A 9,681-nucleotide genomic window follows, 5' to 3' on the forward strand; every position below is an offset into this window, starting at 1 on the left:
AAATAACAATGATTGCAGAATATTACTTTTTTTTCTTTTCTTTTTTTTTCTTTGTTTTACAAAATTGTTCCCAAACATAGAAGTAGGTTTAATAGGACCATTGCCCTTTAATAGGATGTTAAGTTTTTTTTTTTATTTAAGAGAAATATATTCCGAAGTTTTTTTTTTACCATTTATTGATTTAGGTTACCGTGCATCCTCTATAACAGCTCTTCTCTACTACCGCTGGTTACGACATAAAAGGAAAAGCTTCGCGGGAGTGTTCAGTTTTAGTGAATTTATCAGAGGGTTCGTCAACACTTATTGGCCTTTCATGAATTGCCCCGGGTTCTTGAAATTATATCACTACAAAAATGAAAATAGAATATAAACTTCTAGTGCACGTTTTATCTAGTTTTTTTTTTTTTTTTGTCTTCTTGCAATGCTCATTTTTTTAATTGGATCTACTTTTTGAATTAATCCTACTCATGAATTAGAAAAATAGACCAGCAGAATCTCGGAAGTCCCAGGTTCCAGGTTTGAGAATTTTTGCCAAGATGAGAGTCATTTCAATCCATCTTTATATCTGACCTAAGCTTTAAATACGAGTTTATCCAGAGTACGGCAGTAAACTAGTCGTGCGGCTAAGTGGTCTAGTGATATAACACTCGCTTTTGAATTGGGAGGTCACGGATTCTAGCCTCGCTCGGCGAATAGTTGAGTCCTTGAAAAAGGCTTTTACTCACATTCTCTCATCGCACTCAGGTGTAAAATGAGTACCTGTCCGTTAAGCAGCGTTGTCTCTATCGGAAAAAATGTAATACATGCCTAGCAGGCGTCATGTGACTTGTTCTATGTGTTACATGTTGCTGTTGGTCAAAGGACCTTTGTTAAGCGCTCTGGGCACTTTTAGTGAATATTGCAATATATAAACGCTCAAGTTTTTAAAACAGCCAAAGTAATCAAAATTAGGAAAGTGAGTTGTTTTCAATTAAGGACATTAAAAAAACTCAAACTTAGTTTTAGCTCAAAATTTAATTACCGCATGGGGTAAATTTTGACACAATACCGCATGACTCATTGTCTCAGAACGATTTTATGTTGGGATGAATTAGATGCTGCAAATTGAATTTATAGCCACACACATGGACCTTAGGCTAAATTTCACTTCGTTATGTTTTTATTCATCCCGACATAATACAATTTTGAGACGATGGGTCACACATTTTCTATATTAGAGAAGAAGGACAAGTAAAAGAACGTTCAGAAAGATTGTTTAAGAACTCTCGTTTTCAACTGAAATGAAGTGAGAGATGCAAGAGGTCCAGACAGCGGAAGTGAACTTAATGCAAATTTAAGGGCAGGATTGTGAATGCACTTAAAAGCAATATCAGACACTTGCAGCCAATGTAAGAACTGAAGAAATCTTGTTATAAGGACAGTTATTATTTGTAGTCTGACATATTTGATTCTATTAAACTCAAGAAAAGAGAATTAAAATATTAATTCCGTTGGTCGCAAGAGCATGAATCAAAAGTTTGGATTCAGATGATAGTGTTATTACATGTCTAAAATGTGAGCATGGGATTATGTGTCTCTATGGTTAAAGCCAATGTTTCTACAACAGTTTAGCTTAATTGATGTTCAACTCATGTGTAATGATATCTATAATCTTTCTCATAGAAATAATATCAACTATCAAGAAATTACTGAGGCAAAAATAGGTCTATTCAAGTAAAAATAAAAGAGCTAAAACCTATCTATACATTATGAGCATTGATAGTATAAGGCAGTATTTTGATCAGCACTGACAACCAATAAATAAAAACAGTCATTCATTTAAATGTTCCTTTTGTTAATCTAAAATGGTACACTATAAATAGTAGTTTATCTGTTAGACTTGAAACATAGATGCTCCGTCTTAGACTTTTGCTAAGGTACATTTTTTTAAATCTACAGTTCCTATGATTTTTGCCTATATCTTCAGTATCAGTGTATCATATTATCTGTTTGTTTTTCTCTTTTCAATCCTTATTACAGAATTGCCCCAATGTCACTTATATAAAATGAACACCTTGTCAATGGAACTATATACTTAATAGAAACGATTATCTTCACACGTTTGATCTGATGTTGTGCGATTGTCATTGCCATCAGAATAGGAAGTGAAAATCAATCACATAGTAATTAAGAAGACATCATTTCAAATGGTCGGCTGCAGTAAGAAAACGTTATAAGGGAGGAAGCTACAACATCCTCTATTCATATCCACGCCACCATACGATAGTCTAAAGCTTAACCTTTCAAATATTTAAACGCCCATAAACCGTTAAATTGAATGATATAAAGGGTTCTGGAGCAAATTAATTACTCTTACAATTACTCCAAGGAATTAACTATATATATCTCAAAACGTAGTGTCTTTTTAAGCATCAATGAGAATAATGCATAACGTTTTATTCATTAGCTTTTTCCGATTAATTCATTTCCAAGAAATTACCGAGAAGATATGGTAATAACATGTAATTGTCGAAGATGTTTTTATATTACAAACTATTCAATCAAATAAAATAATCAAGACATATTAAAAGGCAAATGGCATATAATGAGGTTATATCTTCTATTTTAAAACCGTTATGATACCCATCATGTTTGCCAATTAACAGCCGCAATCTTCATTGACACGTATCTAAACATTTGGCCCAAAAAAGTGTTCTTCAAATATCGATCGATATAAACGACCTTCATCTTGGCAAAAAACTTTGAAAAGTCTCAGGTTTGAGAGATTTTGCCAAGGTGAGTGTCATTTAAATATTTGAAGGACACGTTTTCTGGCCAAATGGTTTTAAAAAGTATTTTTCCAGAGTCTGAGTGCAACAGTCAACTGGTTGATTGACAAACATAAACAATGATATAAAATGGGTTGGCAAGAAAATATAATAAACAGACGATAGAAGGAAACTTTGGTTCTAACATCACAATGAAAGTAATGGGTTTGAATCTTTCTAAACGATGGAGATTAAAGATAATCAGGAGTTTGAAAATTCGGCAAAGTAGAAAGATGAAGGACTGTTGAAAAAAAACTGCTTCAATTTAGAAATCAGTGCTCACTTGCTTACTCGTCCCTTCATTTCTTTGTTTATTCTAAACAAGAATAGGAAACGATTTATCTGAAAAAGGTTACCAGTATTAATTATTCATCTACCCATTTTACTTTGACCAGCTGCCTGAAATGTACTATATTCGGGTAAATCAGAAAATGAAAACTAACTTGGAAGTGCATAATTTGAAGTATTTATCTAAATAACGGTGACAATTTTGGAAGCAGGCACTAGTATAAGGTGAAGATCTGAAAACGTGAGTAAAAGTATGTCCCAGTTGAGGAAGACTGCTTTTTTGGGGTGGTTTTATTCCTCTTATCTTTCTTTCTTGCGTTGTCTGGCTCTATTTCATACACATTTTTTCAAATCATTAATATAAAGAATACACGTTTATAAAACAGTACAAATTAAAGTCCTTCAAATAAAATGATATCCCAGTTTTCAGCATTCTAATGATTTGAATTAAGTTTCAATTATAAGAATTCTATTTATTCTTACATAGCACCAGATTGATGTGATGGGCCTCATTCTTTTTAGTCTCTGAGAGATCAGTTCTTATTGATTCATTAATTATTCATATCGCAATTCAATTCCTTTTTTGTCAATTCATAAAAACTGTCCAGTCCAACAAATTGAGACAGTCGTCTCGCATATGATTAGACCAATGGTACCCTAAGCTTTAGTACAGATATTAATTTACAACATGTTAAGAATTTGTTGAAACTTCATTTACCGAATTAATTTCGATTTTTGACAAAATCAATCGTCTTGATACGTGCTGTGCATTCAAGATTAACGCTTTTACTGTTCTTTTCTGGTCCATAAATATCTAAAAACATTTATTTCTTTCAAAATTGTGATTTTTAATATAATACAGTTTCAGAAATTCCAAAGCAAATCGAATCAAAGGAATGTTCAATTAGCGGCTGCAATTTGAAAGAGCAAGCGGCAGTGAAAGCTTTGTCCAACACAAGTAAGTGCGTCTTTTACAAGAAAACATTGAATGTGCAGTCATTCAAATAAATTCTCAGGAGTGATAGATAGGGAAATGGACAAAGTTGTAATCTCTACATTGTCTGCTTTAAAAATTGTAAAATATTAAAATAAACCTTACGAGAATGTTTGTTTATTGAGCTCAGAGCAGTTGACCCGTGTGGTGTCAAAGACAAAACAGAAAGGTAAAATTATGATATGGGAGCAATTTTATTGATTATCTAAAAAGGAAACAGTGTTCACGTGTTTAAATACTACATATGTTAAACATCACCACAAAATGGTATCATGTCGCACTGAATTAGGTATCAAAAAAGCGATTTTAAAGTAAGTATGACCGGAAAAGATGCATTTTAGTTTGTTATTCTATGAAATGAAACGCATCTTCTTCAACAAAACCTGAAAACTGAATCCTTTTAAAACTATTTTTTATAAATTCAATTTTTTCATCTAGTCCAACCCGACATAAGACGGTTTTGAAACGGAAGGTTAAAAACTGCCGTAATGAAACAATATCTTTGATTGCTATAACCGACTTGTTTACCAGCGCTATGAAAACGTCAATCACAGTCTGCAGTATGTGCACTTTATTTATTAAAGTAACAGAACTTATTGCTCAACGTGTGGGCTACGCTTTGATCATTGACTCATTGTTACTTATTAGGTCTCTAGTAACAGGTTCTATAATGTAAAAATCGATAAACCTATCGAGATCGTACTTGACGTGACAAATACTTTTTTGCCGTCTACCTGGCTTAAGTGATGTGTTTATGTTTTTACTCTTTTTTTTTTTTTAACTGACTGAAAGGATAGCTTTTTAGTCCAAAACGTTTCATGTTTGGTATTTTATTCTCTTTCGAAACTGCAATATATATTATTGTTCATTACTCTTTACAGCTTTCAGCAGTTTAATATCACTTTGACTTGCTCTACACATGGCATATTATGTTGCTATTCAAATCATAACACTATATAAAAAACTGGGAAACCGTTTCAAATAAAGTCCAAACTACAAATCCCAGAAATGTGATCTCTGCCAATCGGGCATCTGATGATTTTCTCAGACATTTGCTTCTCCTCTGGGTTTCTAGCTCATAATACCGTTTCTTTCACTATACGGTAAGACTGGCATCCAATAATGGAGTAACGAGCTTAAACCCTATGCCAAGAAAAGTATAGTTATCTACACCCACGGTATCGATGACTCCGACTAACAAACGAATTACTATTTTTTTCTTTTGATTTGTATCATTATCGTTTATTATCTTTGTCCTCTACATTTTTCTCTATGATGATTAGTGTCATGTCTGTCAACTCATTATTTCCTTTCGTTTCTATATCTACCAAAACGGGCATGTTATATATATATATATATATATATATATATATATATATATATATATATATAATATATATATATATATGAATCAGCGGTATAGCAGTTCGTGTCTCGTCTTGGCACAAAAATAAGGAGATTTGAAGCATGGTCCATGGCCGGATTGGTCCTGCCATGAGGCCCGTGGAGTCGGTGTTTAACCAGGTTTCTATAGCGTGGAAAGAACAATTGCAATTGTTTGCTATCCTTTTGATAGGAAGATAGTCTATTGCAAAGTACCTGATTGTAGTCAGTGACGGATATAATATTGTAAGAGTGTTAATATAAAAAGGACGCTTAATAGGCCACTCGATCTTATGAAAAGAAAATCTGGTTCTATACGGCCGGTCGGACAAATAAATGAAATAATGTTAAGCATATTGAGATTGATACATCTGTGGAAATGGTCTATATAAATGTTCGTATTTATTTTATATCAATGAAATCAAATGTCACGTCCAGTCAGTAAAAAGTCGCAAATTACATGATAGTCAATTTTGGGAAATAATTAATATGGCTTAACTCTTTGTCTATAATTTATATCATTATCATCTATTTAACGGACTTTATTTAACTCTCAGCAAGCACAGTACAAATAAATTCATAGCTCAAATAATCGTTCTCATGATGATAGGAGTCAGAGCGATGCGACTCGGTCTTTTGTGGAGCCCAAGTCTCGTTTTGTTGTTTACTAAAAAAAAAAAAAAAAAACAACATTAAAGCTTTTACATAAAGCCATATCCACTAACCATGCTCAATGCGTTTTACAATGGGTCCCCGGTCAACAGCAACATATAACATGTAGAACGATACACGACATATATTGTTACAATCAGTGGCGGTTCTAGCCTATTTATAGTGGTGGGGCAAAGATGATTCGGTCATATATATATATATATATATATATATATATATATATATATATATATATATACATATATATATATATATATATATATATATATATATATATATATAATATATATATATATATATATATATATATATATATATATTATATATTTCAACTTTAAAAAAAATAAAATATTTCAACCACAAATAATCACATTCACAATGAAAGAACAATACCAGTAGATTTTAATTATTCCAAACGTAATCAAAAGGAATCACGAAAGAGAATACAACAAAAAAATAAAGCGACGAGACAAAATGCGACAACACCTTGACAATACAAGTCCATTTCGTTCACTCGAAAAATTAAAGAGATGCTTTAATCCCTCAACGGCGAGATTGATATTTCTGTTACATTTTCAGAAGTACGTAGTAACTTTAAATTTTTCATCGAGAAGCAACAACCGCGATATGACTCGAGTTTCATTCAGAGCTCAAATTGCATCATTTTTACTGCTCTCTTGGTGGTTAGAATGATTGTGCCGGTGGTGGTAGCAGTTGGAATAATGGTAGCGATGGTGGTGGTGGTGGAGGAGGAGGAGGAGGAAGAGGAGACGGTGAGGGGGGATGTAATTATGGTAGTGGTTTTGGTGGTGCTGTTGGTTAGAATGATAGTTGTGGAGACGATGACGAAAATTATATGATGATGTTGATATTGTTTTTATTGCTATTGTAGTATTTGTTGTTAATGTTGTTGTTGTTGTTAATGATGATGATAATGATGGCATCGACGATGTCGTCGACAATGATGATTACCGTACGATATTACAAAGTTTATTCAATCTTAGGCTTTCGCCATTAAATCATACACTTTGATGACAACATACATGAAAGTGGAAAAAAATGGTAAATGGAACCAAACAATAAATTGTTACAATTAATAACCACAAAAAATACAACAATAGTAATGCCACCAATACGTACAATAATAATAATAATAATAATAATAATAATAATAATAATAATAATAATAATAATAATAATAATAATAATAATAATAATAATAATAATAATAATAACAACAACAATAACAATAATAATAATGATAATAATAATAATAATAATAATAATAATAATAATAATAATAATAATAATAATAATAATAATAATAATAATAATAATAATAATAATAATAATAATAAAAATAATAATAATAATAATAATAATAATAATAATAATAAAAATAATAATAATAATAATAATAATAATAATAATAATAATAATAATAATAATAATAATAATAATAATAATAATAATAATATTACCATCATCATTACTACCACCACCATCACTATTACCACCACCACCATCACCATCATTATTACGTTTCCAATCCGTTTTTCTCGTTTTTTAAAAATTTGATACCTTAATAGACGAAAATTCCGGTGATTTTTTTAAAGGATAGTTAAAATATCTACCATTTTATTAACCCTGAAAACTACGATTTTTATTTTCCTATTTCAAGTAGGCAGGTCTGCTATGACAAGTATCAGTTCCATAGTCAAAAAAAGACAAATTAAAAACAAAGTTTACTTAATCTTAGGCTTTCGCCAATAATTCATACAATACAATTAAGACAAATTAAATAATGCTACCAATCTCTCCTCATGCATTCGTTAGACTATAACAATAACGACCGTGTTATCTTTACTCCTTACCCAACCAACCCCTAGCTTCCCGATTCTTCATCGCGAACTATTATGTATGTATTAGCTTCAGGACGGGCAAGTACGGAATCTGCCCACCCTTCCTTTAAACGTCTTTATTTCCTCTATAACTTAGAATTCAACTCTCTCCTTTCTCAGAAGAGTATTTCTCGTATACTAATTCAATTTTTGAGTAAACCAAAATGGTGGGGGTTGTATTTTATATATTTATTTAGTCGTGACTTCTGAATAAAAGTGTTTTATTAGAGGGAATGCAATAGAAAATACATTGTTTTGCAAAAATATTTAGTCTGGCAATAAAAATACAGCGGTAATTACTTTAAGAATTTTTTTTAAAAAAGGAACAAATTAATTTGTTTTAAAAAAAACAAAACAAAAAAACAAAACAAACAAACAAATAAGACAACAATTTAAATAAATGAATTTTGAGAAGCACTAAAGAAAACGAGAAAAAAAGAGATAATTTAAATGGATAAACAAATATATTAAAACAACACAAGTTAATACTAACTTGATATAATATTAGTAAATTGATACATTTAATTCAATACTGGAACCTTCCCAATGTTATTACATCAATGGTACCAGCACAAGTAAGGCAATAAATAAGAAAAAGTTCGTTTGCCAAAATCTCTATTTAGTGCTCACTGGTTTATAAGGTGGGCTCATTTGAATTAGCCCGACCTAGAACTAGAGAGGCCAGACAGCAAAATCACCGTCAGGCGACGTGACGATGAGATGACGATGTGGGCGGAGTGGAGTGGTTGGGAAAGGGGGGGGGGTGATAAAAAAAGAACAGGAGCGTATCCTGGTTTATGCATTACGGGGTGCATGGTGATTCGCAATCTATCAAAAATACATACAAATTGATTTCAGTACGAAGTATCAAGTTTAAGTACTAACTTTTAAAATTATCTAATTTAAATTAGATTATTTCGGACCTGGTAATACAGCTTATAACTTGAAAAAAACAGGCTGGTATTTGCCCACCCTGCCCAATATTACCAGCCGTCCCTGGTTACAATCCAGTGGTTTTAAATGCAATTCATTAGAAGATTTAGCTATCCTGATAATGCTTCTATTAAAATCATGAAGGGAAGTAACCAACTTTAAAAAACTAAAGGAAATGAATATCAAAGGAATTGATTTAAATTCATTATAAAAATAACACTTTCTGGTTTGAAGTTGTAATTAGAAATATATTCTTCCATGAAAATATTTCTGTATCAACTATCTATTTTCTTCCCTATGAAACTGTTTTATGAATTGATACAATGTAATAAATTATTGTCATTGAATTTCCTAAAAATGTCATGACATAAGCATTTTGTAAAAATGAAAAAGAGAACAGGAGGAGAAAAGGAATTTAGAACGAAAAGCAAGATGCAGTAATAGTGATGATAATAATGATAATGATGATGATGGTGATGATGATGATGATGATTATGATGATGATGATGATGATGATGATGATGATGATGATGATGATGATGATGATGATGATGATTATAAATGATGATGGTAATGATGATGGATGTGTAAAAGAGTCCTAAGCTTTGTATACACCTAACATGTTTATAAGATTGTGTATTTTTCAGTAGAATGATTAGATCAAGTGATTAGATTGAGAGTTAACAGTCTATATCATAGTTTA

General features: G+C 31.3%; 1 protein-coding gene across 1 annotated transcript in view; it reads right to left on the reverse strand.

Annotated features, from left to right (window-relative positions):
* LOC144965177 (uncharacterized) overlaps positions 1 to 9,681 on the reverse strand; it is a 68,516-nt gene that overhangs the window by 49,563 nt on the left and 9,272 nt on the right. The window lies entirely within an intron of this gene.

This window comes from Berghia stephanieae, chromosome 2 (genome assembly GCF_034508935.2).
Source record: "Berghia stephanieae isolate SIO BIC M18660-M18661 chromosome 2, UCSD_Bste_1.3, whole genome shotgun sequence".
Taxonomy (NCBI): domain Eukaryota; kingdom Metazoa; phylum Mollusca; class Gastropoda; order Nudibranchia; family Aeolidiidae; genus Berghia; species Berghia stephanieae.